The sequence below is a fragment of the Aricia agestis genome, chromosome 1, assembly GCF_905147365.1.
Source record: "Aricia agestis chromosome 1, ilAriAges1.1, whole genome shotgun sequence".
NCBI lineage: Eukaryota > Metazoa > Arthropoda > Insecta > Lepidoptera > Lycaenidae > Aricia > Aricia agestis.
Window position 1 is genome coordinate 27,090,690 of NC_056406.1, and position 21,178 is coordinate 27,111,867.

General features: G+C 37.5%; 1 long non-coding RNA gene across 1 annotated transcript; it reads right to left on the minus strand.

Moving 5' to 3' along the window:
• Positions 1 to 1,713: 1,713 nt before the first annotated feature.
• Positions 1,714 to 12,453, minus strand: LOC121731920. Its single transcript, XR_006036302.1, has 2 exons — positions 12,324 to 12,453; positions 1,714 to 1,977 (listed from the first exon to the last, which is right to left on the minus strand). It is a non-coding gene; the product is annotated as an uncharacterized LOC121731920 (long non-coding RNA).
• Positions 12,454 to 21,178: the final 8,725 nt, after the last annotated feature.

Sequence of the window (21,178 nt, forward strand, 5' to 3'; positions counted from 1 at the left end):
AAAATAGTCGTCATATCTAGCAGTCCATCTTCTGTGTAGGTGCGTGTAGTGGGCGCTGGACGGTTGCCAACTCCGGCGCGCCACTGCCCACTCTGCTATTTCGGCGAACTCTCTGCCCCCACTGCTGACCTCCCGGCAGACCTTATCAACGCCACAGTCATCAGGAAGTCATCATCATTATCAACATCATTTAAAATACCGACATGGCTACCGATCAATTTCGCCTTACACAGCAAACGACTTTAACACGAGGGCCTAGAGACAAGTGTCAAGCGATTATCGTAAACGCCAACAAAATGTATGGGATTTGACATTAGTATTCGCTAGCGAAACGATGACTTATGTCAAATAGCATACATTTTGTTGGCGTTTACGATAATCGCTTGCCACTTGTCTAGTCGGCCTGTACTGTTTATATTTACGTGGAACTAGATGACGCCCGCAACTCCGTTGCGTCAAAATTCATTTATCGCGCAAGAACCGTACATTTTTCCGGGATAAAAATCTTACGTCCTTTCCCGGGACTCAAATCTCCTTACAAAATTTCTACAAAATCGGATAGGTTTTGGGCGTGAAGAGGTAATAGACAGACATATACACTTTCACATTTGTAGTATTGATATTGGATTAGTCACATGACAGAAAAAACAGACTTTGAATATTTATTCGTTACGTAAATGCTTTATTGAGCATAGTTTTGTTCATAAAGTTAATATACCTAGCGGAATAGAGAAACAAAGGCCTGAGCAAGAGAGATGTCACTATCAGTAACACTGCGTGGTAAAAAGAGACGTGTGATACATGACAGCAGCATTCTTTTTTTGACGTCCAGTCGGCACGTGCCGCACGTTGACAATTTAATCTTATAGAAATCTTGTTCAATCATGCTTGTGTAAGTGTATACGTACACATATTTTTAAACACGGGTAAAACCAATTTCGGTTTCGTTTGACAGCTCGAGATTGTTGCTCTATTCCGCTAGGTATATTAACTTTATGGTTTTGTCACAGCACTGACTCATCAATATGTATAAATGTCGAAACATACTTCAAACCGACAGTATATGTTAAGTCTATGCTTCAAACAGCTTCAAAGTTCAAATGATTTATGTGAGTGTGGCTACGTGACATTGGTCTTTTGAGTTTTTAATAATTTGCGATAACTAAAAGATTCAAAGGAGAATCCAAACAAAAAAAATATTTTACTTCTAAACCTTTCTAAACCGATCTTTTAACCAAGTCATTTCATTAATAATTATTACTCCAATTATTGATTATATTATCTTTTAATTGCTAAACTATTAAACGTCATTTAGATTATTAAGATAAGATTTGATAAAGTTTCATGTAGATATACTACGAGTCCTGGTAAAGACTTATTAGACAAGAAAAATTTAATCCACAAAAAACATGTTTCCTTGCGATTATATATTCACAAAATTATAAAGGAATTTCGGCACAACGAAATTGCGGAAACATAATTTATATGGTTAATACTAATTATGTAGTATGTAATATGTATATTGTATACTATTTACAGCCGTGGGAAGAATTTGCAGCTCTCAAAAATAAAGACCTATTAAAATTACGAATTATCAAACTTTTTTTCGTTTTATTACAAATTAATTTAAATACAAATAGATTTTTAAAATGGTGGGAAAAAATGCCATGACTGCACAAGTAAGGTCTCGCTTATCTTGAAATAAAACAAGTCTTCTAAAAACACTTTATTAAAATATGTCCATAGCTTAACAGTAACATTTGCGTACTCAATATCAACATTTTATAACAAACGGTTGTCTTTATATCCCAACCCCCCTCCCCCTCCCCCCGTGGGAGTGTCCGCACGTCGGACGGCTGCAGATGTTCCCCTGAATTAAACTATAACTTAAACTTAATTACGGTTTCTTAAATTATCATGGCGGCCCGCCGGCGGCCGGCGCCATCGTCTTTGGTCTCTCTACGTGATCGCTTGCATCTGGAACAAACAAAATTTGAAATTTTATAAATGCTAATAACGAGCAGACGGTTGTCTGATGGCAAGGAAGAGTTACACTAAATATCTTTAGTTATTAACATCTAAGCCCCCCCATAATACTCAGGCTTTAGGGACCGAGCCGGCCTATTTGTGCCGAAATTTCTCAGATTTCAAATACAATATCATAACATCGATCACCCCAAGCGAAAAAGAGACTATAGCTATTTTTTTGCACAATATAAGTAGCGCACATGTTGCCTAGTTTTATTCCAATACAATGGATTTCCACAGAATTTTTTTTCCACATTTGACATTACATTGTTTTTATGTCCACTGCGATTGGAGAATAAATAGTTAGAAAAGTGTAATTAAGCTACAACATTGTAAATTATATTTTTAAAAGATTAATTTTCGCACACTTTTTGTAAAAAACCGGCCAAGTGCGAGTTGGACTCGCCCATGAAGGGTACCGCAGCAGCAATAAGGTTTATTTTTATGAAATTAAAAGGGTTTTGATCTATTTTTATGTTTCAGTAGATTTAATGAAAGTTTATTTAAGGTTTACCATTTATAACGTATAAAAAAAACTACTTGATAGATTTCGTTCAAACCAATTTTCGTTGGTAGTTTTTATAGTAATGTACATTATATATTTTTTTTAGACTTATCATGCCCCTACTTTAGAAGTTAGAGGGGGGACACACACACATTTTACCACTTTGAAAGAGTCTCTCTCGCAAACTATTCAAGTTAGAAAAAAATGATATTAGAAACTTCAATATGATTTTTAAAGACCTATTCATAGATACCCCACACGCATAGGTTTGATGAAAAACATTTTTTTTTGTTTGTTTGAGATTTACCATTTATGAGGTATAAAAAAAACTACTTGCTAGATCTCGTTCAAACCAAGTTTCGTTGGTAGTTTTTATAGTAATGTACATCATATATTTTTTTTAGAATTATCATGCCCCTACTTTAGAAGTTAGAGGGGGGACACACATTTTACCACTTTGGAAGAGTCTCTCTCGCAAAACGGAATACGGAACCCTAAAAAGTGACCCCATGCGAGTTTCCTACGGCAGTTCTTCTCGCCGGGCTAGTTCCCGAACCGGTGGTAGGCACCAGTAGTACCGACGTTCTGAAAACATTTGATTCAAAATTCAGAATTTATAAAACAATTTCTATTTTTTTAAATCGGTTCATCAATAACATCTGGCTGATTACAGACAGCTAGCGACAGTGAGGCTGGGCGATAAATCACGGCAACAGCTGCGGTCACACCGACGACGACGGCTCGTCAATCACTCACACTCACACACTCGTCACCATACGAGTACTAATATAATTATTGTTGCGAATATGTTGAAGTGCTGAGACAGTTGTGATGAATTTCTATATAAAGTTACTTTAAGTCCCGAGACCTTTCTTAGATAGTTTTTGCGATTAAGACGTTTTAAATAAGTTTAATTGCAACGAATTTACGAAAAAAACAATATAGTATTCATAAATTAAAGTGCACTGAATATAAAATATTTGCAGGATGTATGTATTTATTATTTTTAATTTAAATAAACGAGAATTCAAAAAAATATATAGAAACATAATATTAAATAAATTTTAATTACTGTTACATTATTTAATTTCAAAAGGGATGTACAATTTTTGCATATAACTACGCAGAAAATATAATAAACATATTATCTTTATACTTAATCGAAAAGATAAAACAACATTTATTATTAAAGTAAAACAAAATTGGAAAAAACTGAGGCCCTCCGTAGCCCCGTCGTAGCTTGTATCGTAGAGCCGCGTAGGCCTGGAGTATACCACGACGCACGTAGCGCGGCTACGGCGTAGACCTCTCGTAGTCCGCACAGAAAAAGGTACTTTCTCATTTTTAGGGTTCCGCACCCAAAGGGTAAAAACGGGACCCTATTACTGAGACTTCGATGTCTGTCCGTCTGTCCGTCTGTCTCCAGGCTGTAACTCAAGAACCGCTAAAGCTAGACTTCTGAAATTTTCACAGATTGTGTATTTCTGTTGCCGCTGTAACAACAAATACTAAAAACAAAATAAAATAAATATTTAAGGGGTCTCCCATATAACAAACGTGATTTTTTTGGACTTTTTTGCTCGTAATTAATAATGGTAGCAAGTAGGCACTTGAAATACTCACAATATTCTTTATTATATTTGTTAATAATTATTAATAAAAATAAAATAAATATTTAAGGGGGGGAGGGTAAATTAAATTTAACTTTACTCTGTAACTTACATATCCTGATAGATAAAAGTCGTACATTATTTTTGCCTTTTCAGCTAATTTTCTTGAACTAGAAGTCAACTTGCTATGCAATGCTCGAAGTCAAATCTATAATTTTACTTTACACACGAGTGCTCCCGGTGCACCTTTAAATATTCATTTACTTGAAAAAATAGATAGCTGTACATAAAATACATTATTATTATCATTTTATCTGCTATACTGTATACTGGAGTCAATGACCTCTACCGCCATGTTTCGCCGAGTACAGTATAGTATGTCTGTATTTTGTACTTTGTAGTTTTATGCAGAGACTGATCATTACTTTCCTATCTAAAGAAATGTACTTAAGAAAACAAAATTTTAGTTGTTTCATAATTTCTTACTTAATTCATATTATAACGTTCGGGCGACACTAACGTTTAACGTCAATGCCCAACAACGCGATAATTAACGGCGTTTGACGTTAGTGTGGCCCGAACATAAAAATAAAAAATGAAATTCGAAATTTTAATTTTCAAATTATTGAAATACTTATTTTCGAAAATTTACTCAAATTTTATTTTACACATTCAAACCTATTGGAGCAGATATATTTACATCAAGACTAGCTGTCCCGGCAAACGTTTCTTTGCCATATAAAGTATTTCGCCCGTATTATTTTATTGAAGTGACTAAATAAGTATGTCACCATGGCAACGTCCATCGCTATCCCGTCACACAAGCAATGGTCGCCATCAGTCTCGAGTTGTAATTATTCAACAAATGCACTTATCAATATAAAAAGTACCCAGTAGCCGATTCTCTGACCCACTGAATATGCATATAAAATTTGGTTAAAATCAGTAAAGGAGTTTCGGAGGAGTACGCGGCCTAACATTGTGACACGAGAATTTTATATATTAGATATTCCTTACATAACAGTGTGTGTATATTTTATAAATGCCTGTAATTACGACGTTCTTATAATGACTCTGATAATAATAGAAGTATGGATGTCTTTAGTTACAATGTAACTAACGACATCCATGGGAGAGCCATGCTTCGGCACGAATGGGCCGGCTCAACTGGAGAAATACCACGTTCTCACAGAAAACCGGCGTGAAACAGCGCTTGCGCTGTGTTTCGCCGAGTGAGTGAGTTTACCGGAGGCCCAATCCCCTACCCTTTTCCCTTCCCTACCTTCCCCTATTCCCTTCCCTTCCCTACCTTCCCCTATTCCCTTCCCTTCCCTTCCCTACCCTCCCCTATTACCCTATTCTCTCTTAAAAGGCCGGCAACGCACTTGCAACTCTTCTGATGCTGCGAGTGTCCATGGGTGACGAAAGTTGCTTTCCATCAGGTGACCCGTTTGCTCGTTTGCCCCCTTATTTCATAAAAAAACCTTCCATACTAATATTATAAATGCGAAAGTGTGTCTGTCTGTCTGTCTGTCTGTTACCTCTTCACCCTTAAACCGCTGAAACGATGTTGAACTTTGGCATGGAGATAACTTGAGTCCCGGGAAAGGACATAGGATAGTTTTTATCCCGGAAAAATGTACGGTTCCGGCGTGACAAACAAATTTTGGCGCAGCGGAGTTGCGGGCGCGGCGTCTTCTAGTGAGATATTATACTCGTACCTGACTATTATATAACTTCTAAAGGTCGATTCATAGTGTTGTACTTACATAATATACTCATTGTTACAATGCCGATTTTTATATTATTAAAGATACAATGACATTGTATCTTTAATAATATAAAAATCGGCCAAGTACGAGTCGGTCTCGCGCATGAACGGTTCTGTAATATCGGATCCGTTTATAACGGATGGAGAAAAATAGACCAAAAATTGTGTTTTTTGTACGGGAGCCTCCCTTAAATTTTTATTTTATTTTAATATTATTATTAATTATTGAAGTAGACATATAATTAGGGCTTTTGTTAAAGTATCAAGTGCCTAACTTGTTGTCATTATTGATATCGAGCAATAAAGGCCAAAAAAATCACGTTTGTTGTATGGGAGCCTAAGCTTAAGAGTCCGTATACGAAATTTTGCCGATTTCGCTCTCATTTTGAGTGAGTGTGAAGAGAGCAGTAGAAAAGAGAATACGGGCTCTTAAATATTAATTTTATTTTGTTTTTAGTATTTTTTTATAGCGGCAACAAATACCTGCCTGGAGACAGACGGACGGACAGACATCGAAGTCTCAGTTGTAGGGTCCCGTTTTTATTTGGGTACGAAACCTTAAAAAGTAATGGTTAATTTAAATATCACAAACATGAAAGTGTCTTGTCTTTATTTCGTTTTTTTTTAAAGATGGTCGCTGTAGCCCTGACGTCACTTTATTTCTGTTACCTTTCGCTTGGACCACCACGCTATTATCGAAATTTTTTTGATTTTGATTTACTGATATATAGTAAAATTTGTTTAAGTTAAGGTCAGTACAGTTGGCCATGTAGATTCAGAAGCTTGGCTCTACGTGAGCTCTAATTATATTAATCTTTTTCCCAGGGTAAACCTTATGTGGTCGTCTCGGCTACATTTTACAAGAAATGTTTTTGGTGGGATTTGTATATTCGCAAGAGACTTACTCTGGAAAAGACGCGAAAAAATAATACGATTTTCGCACGAATAATTAAGAGGATACCACAGCGGCTAGAGAAATGAAAAAAAAGTACGTGTAATATCTATAGCTGTCTCCCTTACCTCAAGCCTATACCGCAGAACGTGATAGAGACAACTGCAGAAAATCCAGAAAATCAACGATTCGTTGTCCCCTGATTCCTTCTCCAAAACTTAACCGATTTAAGTACTTTTTTTCATTAAAGATTAAAAAAAGGTTTGAGCTGTGTTCCTATGTTTTGCTTTTTTTGTATAATCTATCCAAATCTGTTTTCTGGACGTTTGAACACATTGGAAAATCTGGCCATTTTTTTGGGTTTTTGAACGTTCATATCTTATTTAATAATTAAATTATGAAAAAAAAAGAAAACATAGGGACATTGTATTAGTGGCCGTAGATATTCAGGAAAAAAATTATAACTCTACTAGCATTATCCAGGGAGGAAACAGGGGACAACGTTTGTATGGAAATAATGGCGGTGTGGAATCCTCTTAATGAGATGAGCAACATGCGACTTGGCATTTCTTAGCTATAATGAAGAATTTGTTATATATTTAAGGATCTGCTATGCTTATAAAAGGAGATTATACTTTTATAACAGTTTGAGCGTTCTATGTTTACTATGTGTTATGTATTTTTTCAATCAAACGCGTCTGTTTACATAATATCAATGACAAAATGTTTGTTTTTCTTCAAAACGTGGCCGCTTTATGTAAGCTCAAAGGAATTACAGACGAACAAACGTACAAGGTAAACATGTGTGTTTCATAATCCGTCTTGAGCTGTCGCTTTTTGTGTGCCATTGAAAATCTGTAATTCTGACTGTTTTTGTTAGCTGTCTAGGCATGTTGTCTTGTATCATTAGAGAATTTGATTCATGGTCAGATGGTAGACCTACATCATTTGGTTGGGTTGTATCAGGTCACGGTTAGTCGTCATTGGCTTGACATAGCCCAACTAAATAACTATAGCTTAATACCATAAAGTTAATATACCTGAGTGGATTTCAACAACTTGCATTTTTTATATAATTTTGGTGGAAATTTTTGTTTGAGGATTAGGTGTTTACGGGAAACTGGTACGACCACCACCACCTAGAGTTAGCTTGTGATAGAATGAAGTGAATGGCGTATTTTTTATGCTTAAAGAATCAATGGTATTTTGTAAAAAAAAAATTTACACACTCTCTTACCCACCAAAATTGGAATTTACGAGAAAAATTTACGTGCACTAAAGTTATAGCACATTAACTTAAGTATAAACAAACCAAAACTCTACCGATATTCAAAATAACAACATGATATTATTGCCACAAGTAAGATAATTTAAAAGTACACCAAAATCGCATAAAATCAGGGGTTTTGTGATAAAACGATTTTCTTTCATTTCTGGATGGAAACTGGTACGACCCAGCCCACAGCCACCTTCTAAACGGGTTAGCGTGTGGCTGAATGAAGTAAATGGCGTATTTTATATGCTTATGGGATCAATGGTATTTTGTAGAAACAACGTTTCGTAAATCCCACCAAAATTTAAAAATTCTCCGCGACAGACCTAAACTGTGTCATAAAAACTAAACTACAGAAGTTAGTACAATAAAATTCATATATTATGAAGAATCAACTGTATAAAACGACTACATAAAAATAAAAATCTAATCCAGTATCAAGTTTTCTGTTAATCGGTCTAGATATTGAGTAAAATAGTTCGGCGACAAGCCACCTAAATTGGAAATCGCCTATTTATGTTTATTATCTTTAAAAATAATAATTATTTTTAAAAAATAAGGACAGGCCCAAATTATAAGCGTTATGTTTTACTTTTAAAATCAAAAATGAAAACGATATCTTGAAAAAATAAGATAGTTTTCAGCCTTGCCGCGCAAAAGAGCGGTTTGGGAAATCCAGTCACCTATTAACTTTATGCTTAATACCTAGATTACGATGTGTACAAATCAGTACGAGTTTGTAAGCCTGCAGAGTGCAATTTTTTAGGTTTTGCTACTATTTCACTTAATGCAAATCTACTTTAATTCCGGAAACAACAATTCTATTATGTCGTAACTCAATTGATGTACAGTTTACAAACTGATTCTGAGAAGTGTTAACAAAAACTTAAAAACGGGTTTGTATTCTCATTTTTGGAAGTGGCTTCAAACTAAGAAAGTCGGTGCTAAAAGCCGGTGTCCGAAATTAACATGACATGGCGCCTGGAGCCCATCAGCCGTCAGCCGGCAGCACGCTGCACGTCACATGGTTGAAATAGCTGCGCATACGCAGGCCCGAGTAAACAGTATGCCAGCTAATATGATTTGAAAATGTTTTTTTATATCATTAATCATTATTCTTACACCATTAATCGTAGTTATTGCAACAGCTGAAGACAAATGTCTAGATGAAACTGAAGCGAAATCAGTGTTTTTTTTATTCAGCTAGACACTGTCAAAGGTGGGCGAAAAAAAAGAAATGGGTGGACTTTTGACTTGCAACAGTCACGCTGTAAAAGTAAAAAAGCGAAAGGTTTGGAGCATGCGCATTGCGCATGCCTGAAATGGATTTAACGGGAAATAAACGTACAGATCACATCGGCTATGATCTATAATGAATACCACCACGAGATATATCTCTTCACTTTCGCAATCGCTCATGTTGGCCCATCATAGGAACGTCGAGATGCCACATTGTCTATCTAATTTGGGACAGTCACAAAAATGTACAGAACTACGTCAGTCATTTTATATGTTACCGCTAACTGATGTGATATCATGATATTTTGTGCAGGATATTGTGGTTTCACATGTGGATTAATTTCCTGCATTCTGCATCACGTAGTTGGTGCGCTGCCAACTTGCTTTTGATCGCTTCATTCACTAATAGTTTGATTAATTAAAGATTAAATGTAATTAAATCGCGGTAATACGGTTAGGCCAACTTGCGCCAATCGTTCGTCGGCAAATATAAGTAACACTTATTCAGTAATCAAGCGAGATGTGAGATATTTTCATCATGATTAACCGGCCGGCGCGGTGCTAGGGAAATAGCTGTTAAGTCAAGATTACATATCCATACTTCCATACTTACTTACTAATATTATAAATGCGAAAGTGTGTTTATCTGCCTGTCCGTCTGTCTTTATGTCTCACGCCCAAACCACTACCCCTATTTTGCTGAAATTTTGCCTGGAGATACTTTTAGTCCCGGGAAAAGACATAGGATACTTTTTATTCCGGTAAATGTACGGTTCCCGCGCGAAAAACGAATTTTGGCGCAACGGAGTTCCGGGCGTCATCTAGGAATTAATAACTCCATAGTCCAAGGGTCCTCCAAGTCCAACTCCGAATATCACACTTAATTTTGAATGAACCATTTTACTCTAGGGAAATTCATTTTTATATTTTCACTAATCACTTACAGTTTACACATCTCTAATAATATAACAAATGAAAACTAAAATCAATAAAATGAATATTTATTTTAGAACCCACATGACAGCGCGTAAAGCGGAATGATCAGTAAATATTATTTTATTAGATCATAAAATATAACTACTGCCCGTGCCGGTCGCTGCGTTACTAGTTATTAACAGTTCCCTAAAATATTATGTTTATTATACTTTTGGTAATTGAGTCTGGACTAGCTGATATGAACAGGGCTATAATAACAAGGAGACTGTTTTATGCTGTTATAAAAATTGGTATTCTAAGATTATAATAATGATTTGTGAGTATTTTAATGATACATTCCACGTCTTAAAGAATTAGTAAGACAAATAGCATACTTTTACCAATCGAAATTTATTAGTAAACGAAATCGGTTAGTAAGTTCTTTACGCAAGTTTTAGATGTTGCTTTCTAAGTTTTACCACATGTAAAAGTGCAATTATTTTCTCCTTTATATTATTCTCTGAAATATAATATTCTTCGAAACTCGTCAGTAAAACTATTTTAATGAGTATTTACGTGCCGTAATAAACGTAATGCCTCTTGAAGCTATCGACGTTAACGGCGCCGTAAATACGGGGCGGACGAATAAAATTCTACGTTTAGATTTCGTCTTCATTTTTAAATATGATTTGGCAGTGATTCAGATATGCGCGAGTTATTTTATTTTTATGTTTGGTGTAGATGGTGTTTGTTGAAATCTCGACAGGCGCTGATACGGGCCGCCAGATAAATCTACATCTGCTATCTCTATGATTGAAATAATATTTTTCATCTGTGAGTCAGAGTTATGTATTTTGGTTTGAGTGTTGAATTGTTTGTATGAAGAAGATAAAGAAAATAATACCAACAATAGAAAATAAAATATTTTAATGTTCATCGCATCGAACAACATGCGCTTCATTTTATTATTGGAGACTCGATTTTTCCTGTTATATTATTATTTTTAATTATAATTCCTTTTATACATTTATCTACTTTTAAACTTTAATCAATCCATAATTTATTTTTACTCTTTCTAGCTCCCATAAACTCTCTCAAACTCAAAATAATTTAATCAGGATTTGAATAATTTCTACTAGGCTGATTTTCAATGGCGAAGTCAGGAGAAGATTATTTTTAGTTATCATATTTAATTAACAAAAAACATATATGAGTTCTACTTGCTATGAGCAAGTACACTAAGTTGGGGGTGTCATGGGCGTGGCAAATGTTTTGCAACCACATATTGAAGTGCAAAGATCGTAAAAGTTTTTCGACTCAAGGATTCAAAAGGACTATTTAAATGACAGTACAACGATGACCTCTAACCGTCGTACTCAGAGACAAATTACGATTAACGTTCAATTAAATGAAGAGTTTGACAGATAATGTATGGGGCTTATGTCAAAATTTTGAATTAATTACATTTAAGTAATTAATGTTCCACTCTGAGTGCGGCAGTTTGTCTGATAGCGTTACCGTGGTCTAACTGTTCTTGTTGATAGGATGTAGATGCGGTAAAAACATTAAAATAAAGAATCTAGGGATAAGTAAATATCTAGTAGACACTTTGAATTTGGGCTTTCTAAAGCGACCTTTGCAGAGTCTCTCCCGACAGCTTCTTTCGGATTAATTAGAAGTAAGAGGTTTCTATATTATTAGTACATAACCTTTTCTTGACTATTTCATAGCCATTTAATAGACGATCACTTTTCTTCTAAACAAAAGGGGTAGAAACTTGGGGTTTGAACGTAGAACAAGCCTAACAAATTATGAACACAAAATCGCACATAATATGGAATATCTACTAAGTATCGAAGGAAACGACATTTAAGTGTTCCATAAAAACGTACGATATACAAAAATATCTTTTCAAGGAATTACGCCGTGTTAAGTAGGACTTAAACGAGCAAACGCTACTTGTAAGATTGCTAATAATTAATAACATTGTTAGTTCTCGTTACACAAACACCGACGAACCTTAGGCACATATCCTGAATCTATCCTGGCGAGTCGCTCACAGCACTTCACATAAGAATAAAAATATGCACCTCAGAACATCCCGGAGTAGAGCAGCCAGAGGCTGGCCAGCAGCAGCACCAGGATGAGGTAGGTGGCGATGAGGCTCGTGGTCTCGTGGTTGGGCATGGCTGACGGTGACTGACTGCCGGTCGCGCGTCCCCCATCGCCGGTGTCGCCGCCTCCGCCCTCCTCATCACATTTATAAATACCGGGTTATTTTCGACCAAGTGCACATTTGATAGAGTTCGCGGAAAAACCATTTTTCGGACACCTTTGACTGTTTCCGAAAAATTTCTCGTCTGGATTCAGGATCAGCAGGAACGAATTGGAATTTTGGTCTTGAAAATAAATCTGGTTCTGACCGCAAAGGTCACCATAACACGAAAGAGGTCAAAATCAAAAGGGGTGCATACGAACGAGTCGGAGCTGCTACGCGTGACGTCACCTACCCGACATAAAGCACTCTAAAATATGTTTCGACCTTTTTTCAGTCATTAAAGACTTACGGCCATTCCCAATATTTGATCTATCTCTGGTTTTGCTCTACTAGAGATAGGAATAGCTCACAATTGACATAAAATATATGTCTCTAATGTCTAATGTGAGCTATTCCTATCTCTACTAGGGCAAAACCAGAGATAGATCAAATAAGATCGGGAGAACAGAACGGGATCAAGGGAACGGCCGTTAAGGTATAAAAGTGAAATTTAATTATTACAATATATTATCTAACAAAACCAACGGACTAGCTTAGCGAAAACTAATTCATTTTAAACTAGATTAACACCGTTGCGTCAAAACTTGTTTATCGTGCAGGAACCGTACATTTATATGTATACTGTATATATTATTAATTTATAAATGCGAAAGTGTGCCTGTCTGTCTGTCTGTCTGTTACTTCTTCACACCCAAACGGGTGAACCGATTGTGCTGAAAGGTAAAGATATATTTTGAGTCCCGGCCGAAAGGATATATCATACTTTTTACCCCAAAATTCTGTCTACTCTGCCAAAAATGTTAGGTTCCCGCGCGCGCGCGCGCGATAAACGGATTTAACGGAGTAACGGGCATCGTCTAGTCATCTTAGATGATAATAATATTGTTACAAAGTGTTTCCGTAGGAGCACAGGACGACAAAAAGGATTGTAAGAAACTTGGCATTTCAACTTTCATGTACAATATCTACTAAGTTGCCAATCGACCGATTGATCCAATCGAATCAAAGAAATACAAAGTACGTACTATAAAAGTAATTGCAACTACTGCAGACTCGGTTAAACTACTCGTGCATTTGCCTCCATGTGTGCGTGCGGGATTTAATGGTGCGCTCAAGTGATCTTCATAAACCACAATATGCCTGGTTGAGCACCTATTTCGATAGTATATTTCTTTAGTTTAGTACTGCATATCTATATACATTTGTTAGTACGTGAACAACGTATACGTGAACGAGGTCAGCTTGTTTGTTCAGGCCGGGCACGATGCGCCACATCCGCTCGTCCGCTTGCAATAACATTCGCTATGTGGATCAACTTTTTTTTGTCAGTGACATAAAAAAGCTATTAAAACACATAATTAGATAGATTTAGTATTTTACTTTAACATAGTTGGCGCCTGTAACGTAAAGCAACGTAAGACTAGTTCAGTCTACTTCTGTCAGTCTACTCCTGATCACTAGGAATTGACATTTATACTAAACTGAAGCGTGAAACTCTTTCTGCCCTTTAGATGCTACGAGAGAATACAGGCGTATTATCATAGTAGCAGCTCTGGATTTATGTATAGGCAGTATAGGCCATGGCCTATGGGCGGCAGCGTCCTAGGATGGCGGCAGAGTTCGTACATTGGGGCGACAAAATTAAAGTGGCCTAGTAGCATGCCTATGCTGTACTACGAGATGTATAGCATAGGCATTAGGCATGCTACGACGCGCGACGCTACGTTACAAACTCCGGCAAAGATTTCCTGCCCTTAACCACAGTATAGCAATATGACATATCCCTACAGTAGTGAAACGAATGTACTTGCGCAGAGCAACGGAGGGGTACCCGCGGGGAAGCGGGCGGTGCGGGCCCGCGTACACAAACTCGCGGAGTTTGTGTACCTGCGCCCACAGGGGTGACGTTGGCGCGTTGTCTACGAATTTTGTGTTGTAAAACGATAACTTATCTTATAAACAATGGGATATTATAATAAATGTTCAGTGTACGGATGTAAATCTGATTCAAAAAACAAAAAGGATTTAAATTTTCATAAATATCGGCTCACAGTTTATACATTTGCATCTCTGTTTTATTGTTTACTTTGTAAGAAGTGTAACAAGGAGAGAAACAATATAGAATAAATTAAAAATCTGTCAAATACCCTGTTACATACTAATTAGTGCCTACCAACCCAGGTCCACATATCAAGTGTAACATACCGCGCCCTTACCGCGCACGTAATAAGAGTTTTGAAGTGCTTCTGTTACACCTGACGTGTGAGTAATTATTGGATATTTTATATATTCGAAATTTCGAATGTGTCTTCATTATTTTAATCCTTCGATCGTGATTCGTGGATCCTTGGAAATCTATTGTTATTCTATTGTATCTCGCTCACCGGTGAGCTTATGGGGATTGATGGGTTCATTAATTTTTTTTAAATAGAGAACTAAAATCATCTAAAAATAAAGTTTCACGTAAATATCTGGCAGTACGACATAATATGTACGACTCATCTACTTAATTGCCAACGGTGGATAGTACATCCCCTAAGGGATGAATAAGTGCAAGGACTCACTATATCGCGGCGGAGTACAGCAACCAGAGGAAGAAGAGCAGGATGACGAGGATCATGTACGTGGCGGCCAGGTTGACCGTCTCCGCGTTGATCGGCATGGTGCTGCGGACTGCCAAGTGCCAGCCCGCGCCGCCGCAGCCGCACCCGTCTGCGGTGCTACAGGCACGGATTACATGCTTCGGGGTTTGCGCCTTACTTAACAATGAAAACGATTTTTTTTAAATCGCTTAAACATTTTAGAACGTCAACGTAAGGCCTACCACCGGTTCGGCAACTAACCCGGCCAGAAGAACCGACGCGACGTAAGAATCTCGCACGGGGCCTTTCCAAAAAAAAATACTTTTTGACTTCCAAGAAGGAGGTTTATGTTCGTCAGTGGATATTTTGAAGAGTTGTAGTGGGGGTTCTGCATGAGCGATGGAAAAGTAGTCTGGTGATATAAAGTGGTCTGTGGACGCTGTCTGCAGTATGTTGGCACAGACAAATCCGCTAGTTTTGCGATAATTTTGTTTCAGGGTACATACTTTTTCGAAGAGCATGCTATTGTTAGCAGTGACGATGTGCAGAATGAGAAAATAGTTTGTAAAATTGAAATAGGTAAGTGTTAAAAAAATCAAAAGAAGGGTCAACACTCGATGAAAACGGAGCACACGTGACACGGGCAACGTCGCTTCGCGTCGTACGCATGCATAGCAATGTGACGATGTAGTTTTGAAGAATTATTTACCTGTAAAACGTTGAAATAACAAGCTGCAAAGACACACATTACCTACACACTAGTTATAGAAGTGCAACATCACAATTATTATTATAATTTCTAGTAAGTGTCTAACTACAAAGACAAATAACTAATATTATGATACTTGAAATAATAGTATACTATAATTAAATAACCAATATAATAATAGTTAAAACAAAAAACAGATCAAAAACACAATTAATCCGTTTAACTTTTAAGCATTTGTCTTATTTATTTACATGGCGGTTATTTATCGATGGGTAGGTAACTGTCGTTACCAGTTATCATTTATATTTTTTATTGTAACTTAAGTAAGTATTTCTATTTATTTCAGTATTATATTATTTATTTCAGTAAGTATTCATTTTATTTAGAAGATCACGTCATGAAACCTTGTAGTATTAATAATAAAATTACAAATGAAATTCCGTGAAAATAGCGTCTAATAGCAGCTCCGCCCACGTGTAGTACACTCGTATTTGCCTTATTCCAGTAAATTGAAAGTGAATAATATCCATCCTAATCTTATAATTGTAATGTTTACAAACAGGCAACTCTTTAGGCCTGAACCGATAATCCAATTTTTACTAAATTATCAATAATTATGGAAAAGAACATGATGTAAAACTAAAATAAAATATATGCGCGATATTATTCTTTTTTTTATGAAATAAGGGGGCAAACGAGCAAACAGGTCACCTGATGGAAAGCAACTACCGTCGCCCATGGACACTCGCAGCATCAGAAGAGCTGCAGGTGCGTTGCCGGCCTTGTAAGAGGGAATAGGGTAATAGGGGAGGGTAGGGATGGGAAGGGAATAGGGGAGGATAGGGAAGGGAATAGGGTAGGGGATTGGGCCTCCGGTAAACTCACTCACTCGGTTTCACGTCGGTTTTCTGTGAGAACGTGGTATTTCTCCGGTCGAGCCGGCCCATTCGTGCCGAAGCATGGCTCTCCCACGTATAAATATTCTATACGTGGATATATTCTTTCGTTTCTTTATAAACGACAAACGTTTCAATGGAATAACTCAAGAAGCTAGGTTCAACCTTTTGAGAGACGGAACTGTAATTTATCACGACATCGCATATTAATTTTAATAAAACTGAACTTACGGTCTAAAAGGCAGAATAGAGCAGCCACAGCGCGACCAGCAGCAGCAACAGGATGATGTACGTCGCGACCAGGTTGGCGCCCTCCGAGCTGGCGATCATGGTAACTCCGCGCCCGACCGATCCTCGACCACAACTGCACAATAAGATTTAAGAATACCGAATAATTATCGTTTCTATGAAATTCTTATTTTCGTTTTGGCAGCCGCCCGTGATTAATTATCCGGTTCGGTTTCCATATTGTTGACGCGCCTCATGCCAAATTATTTGGGACGATCTCAAAGCGAAATATTTTTACGCGATTTCAGAATTTTCAGATTCGTAGTCTGAAATACGCTCCTGGCGGTCCATTTCTGGAAAATGATAAGCCGGGCTATATTTAGCGCTGAAGCTCGTATCGGCCGGGTATCAATGGATTCGGGAATCGGGAATGCGTTTCCCAAAGATATAAATTCGCTTCCAGTACGCGTTATTTTGTCTTTCAGGAGCTAGGCAAGTAAGGCCCGGTTTTTGAGTTTTTTGACTAGGAGCTGTTATTATATTCAACAGCGTTGTTGATCATACTAATATTATAAATGTTAAGGTCCCTTAATTCTTTGTTACCTTTTCACGCCCCAGCTGCTAAACCGATTTTGCTGTAATTTGTCATGGCGATACTTTGAGTCCCGCGAAAGGACACACCTACTTTTTATCCCGGCAAAATGTACAGTTTCTTTTTTTTAATGAAATAAGGGGGCAAACGAGCAAACGGGTCACCTGATGGAAAGCAACTTCCGTCGCCCATGGACACTCGCAACTTCAGAAGAGCTGCAGGTGCGTTGCCGGCCTTTTACAAGGGAATAGGGAAGGAAATAGGGGAGGGTAGGGAAGGAAATAGGGGAGGGTAGGGAAGGGAAAAGGGTAGGGTAGGGAATTGGGCCTCCGGTAAACTCACTCACTCGGCGAAACACAGCGCAAGCGCTGTTTCACGCCGGTTTTCTGTGAGAACGTGGTATTTCTCCGGTCGAGCCGGCCCATTCGTGCCGAAGCATGGCTCTCCCGGTTTCCGCGCGATAAACGCGATTCGGCGGAACGGAGTTGCGGGCGTCATCTCGTAGGTTACTTATTTGTAACCACTTAATACTTAATAGAGAAACTTCGGTCAAAACACTCATGCATTTCTTATGGGTTGTATTATGTAGTTTAGTGTTTTTAGGGTTCCGTAGTCAACAAGGAACCCTTATAGTTTCGGTCTGTCCGTCCGTCTGTCTGTCAGTGGTTTTCTCAGAGACTATAAGGCCTACAAAGCTGTAATTTGGCATAAATGCACATCTTAATGACGCCGAAAAAATGGTAGATAAAATCTTAAAAAAAAAAATTTTTACGTTCCTCCCCTGCACATCAAGCGGGGGTGATTTTTTATTTGTGTCCACATCACCGTGTGAGGTGTCGTTAATAGGTTTTTTTAAAAAGTATTCAACAATCATTCTCCGATTTAGGGATCCATTTGTGAAATATGAAGTTTTAAAGTGGAAAAAATCGTTAGAGTCCAGTGGCGTCGTCGCCCCCCCCCCCCCCTTCTACCAGCTTACGGTTACTTCTGGAAATGTGAAAAAATTCACGGGAGTAGGAAATATGCTGAATTTAAAAGGAAAACTATCACGGACCACGGCTAAGAAGACTTCATAAGTTATTGACCTTAATAGTCGAAGAACTAAAAAAATATTCGTAGAAGTACAAAGGAACTTTTCGTTCAAAGTCCTTTGAACGTATCTGAGATGATGTTGTTAGTAGCACGTTATAAATATACATATTTTATTGTCCATACAAATATTATCAAAAACTAGCGGTACTACGGAACCCTATATTGCACGTGGCACGACACGCACTTGGCCGGTTTTTAAAAGCTTTTTTTGTATCAGAGAATCAAGCTATCAAGTATCAAGATCCTGTATGTTCCGGCTGTAACTATATCACGTCGGATATGACTTGGTGTTTGTGATAGAGCTTATAAGTTATGAACAACTTTAAAGACACCCTCGGATTTGCCTTGGGCCTTGAGCCTAGAGGCGGCAGCGTCCATACAGATAACGTACATGGGGCGGCGGAAATAAAATGAACTTACTACTAACCTACTCTCATTGAAAAATATAAATTCGGCACTGCATTTAAAGGTGGTGTCCCTGTTCATTATTGAGCCTGAAGTATTTATTATCTGAAGTTTAATAAAATTATCTACTACCTACATTTTAAAACACCACATACTTTAATTTTGTAGGAGATACAAAAAGAAACAAAGCTCTTTGTTTAAAAGATACATCGAGATACATATACATAATATACCTACAAGATGCATACCTAATATTTAGATCAAGGGTGGCCACCTTTTTGACACTTGGGCCGAAATTCGGAAGTAGAATTTTACCCCGGGCCGCACTACCAAATTTTATGTAAACTCGTAGTGGAATGAAAGGCAAAATCGGATACTAATTTTTCCTATTAGAACTTAGTTAGAGCTTTTCTTTCAAAAGTAAAAGAAAAGAAGTGTTTGTTTGCAATTTATAGTAGGTATGTTAAGGTAATTTTAGTATTAACTTTTTTACTTAATGTGCTCGGCTCCGCGGGCCACAAGGTAACGGCGGGCCGCATGTGGCTCGCGGGCCGCGTGTTGGCCACCCTTGATTTAGATCAACGTTATCAATTTGGCGCTCGGCAGAAACTTGAACAAAAATAAAATCAACATTAAACATGAATGCTTCGAAGGCGAATCTGAATTGAGATCATAAACCAAAAACTTTGATTCAATCTAAGTTCCTTCTTATAATAATATAAAAGCGAAAGCGAAAGCGTGTATGTCTGTCTGTCTTTTACCGATTTTGCTGAAACACCGAACCGATCAAGATAGTTTTTTACCCAGAAAAATGTACGATTCTCGAGCAATAAAAAAACGGGGCATTATTTAGCCCCGTTTGTGTAGTAGGTACACACAACACATTGCAATCATTGTAAAATTATATCTACAACAGTGAATTTAGCGCAACGGGATGATTGCGCCATAGCTTTTGGTCTGTTAAAGAAGCAGAATAAAAAAAATTAGAAGCTGTCCATTAATCAGTCAGTACCCGGCTGTAAATTTCCCCCCATGATGTCCACTTCAGTAGAACTGCCGGATGTGATAAATCGCCGTTTTACTAGCACTTACACACTTCAAAGAAACCTCGTCTCTCGTTGTTTTCGTTATTTTTGATGACATTTGTCCCTGAAGACACATTCTGCGCTCCTTGTTGTGGTGTTAAAATATAATGTTGATACATTATATTACTAGCATGGATGGTGAACCTTTTCGTATTAATGTGCCCTTTTCTGAAGAAATCTTAATCAGTTAAGTGACGTGCGTAATAAACGTGCCATCAAATCAAATCCTATGCGTATTTCAAAATTTGCTATCCCTGCCTTTTAGCATTCGCTCACCCTAAAGTCTCAAGCATACTCGGTATCTACGTGTCAAACTTATTGCTGTCTGCTAACCATCTGCTAAAGATACATAAACACCTGCCGACTAGGGTGTACAAAGGTCACATGAGTAGCCACATAGTTCTAACACCAGGCAAGTTATTGTTAAATACCAATAGCAAAAGTAAGTACTGCAATTTATCAATTTTGTTAAAAATTGTTTCGATGGACAAGTACATAGTAGAATATCATACTGAACGCCGAGGTCATGGGTTTACTTTAACACGCGCACCGCCAACAATAAGCAAAGTACATTCAGCGTCATCAATTCATCTTGCGGTAAAGTCTTTGTCAAAGATAGCAAAAAGATAGCAAAAAAACAGCCCCAAATTAAATAAATAAAAAATAAAAAAGTCTTTGTCATCGTACAAGATACAGTACAGCCGTACGGGCCGTACGAGGCCCGAGGGACCTACCGATAACTTTCGTATCAAAATATGAAAGCCTGAAAAAAAAATCGCGCCCTAGTCCTTGGGAATTGGGACTCGCGACGAGCTTGATAAGTCTTACCGCCGTACTCAGAAGTCAGAGACATTTAATTATGACTACTCATTTACATAAGCTTCAATTTAATGAAGAGTTTGAGAGATAATGCCCATACGTCATTAGCTTTGAATGTCAAAATTTTGAATTAATTTTATTTAAGTAATTAATGTTCCACTATGAGTGCGGCAGTGAGTGTTAATGTTACTTAATATATTAATTAAACACAAACTCCTCACTAATGACTCTATACGCTGGTGCCTGGTTCATACTCGTG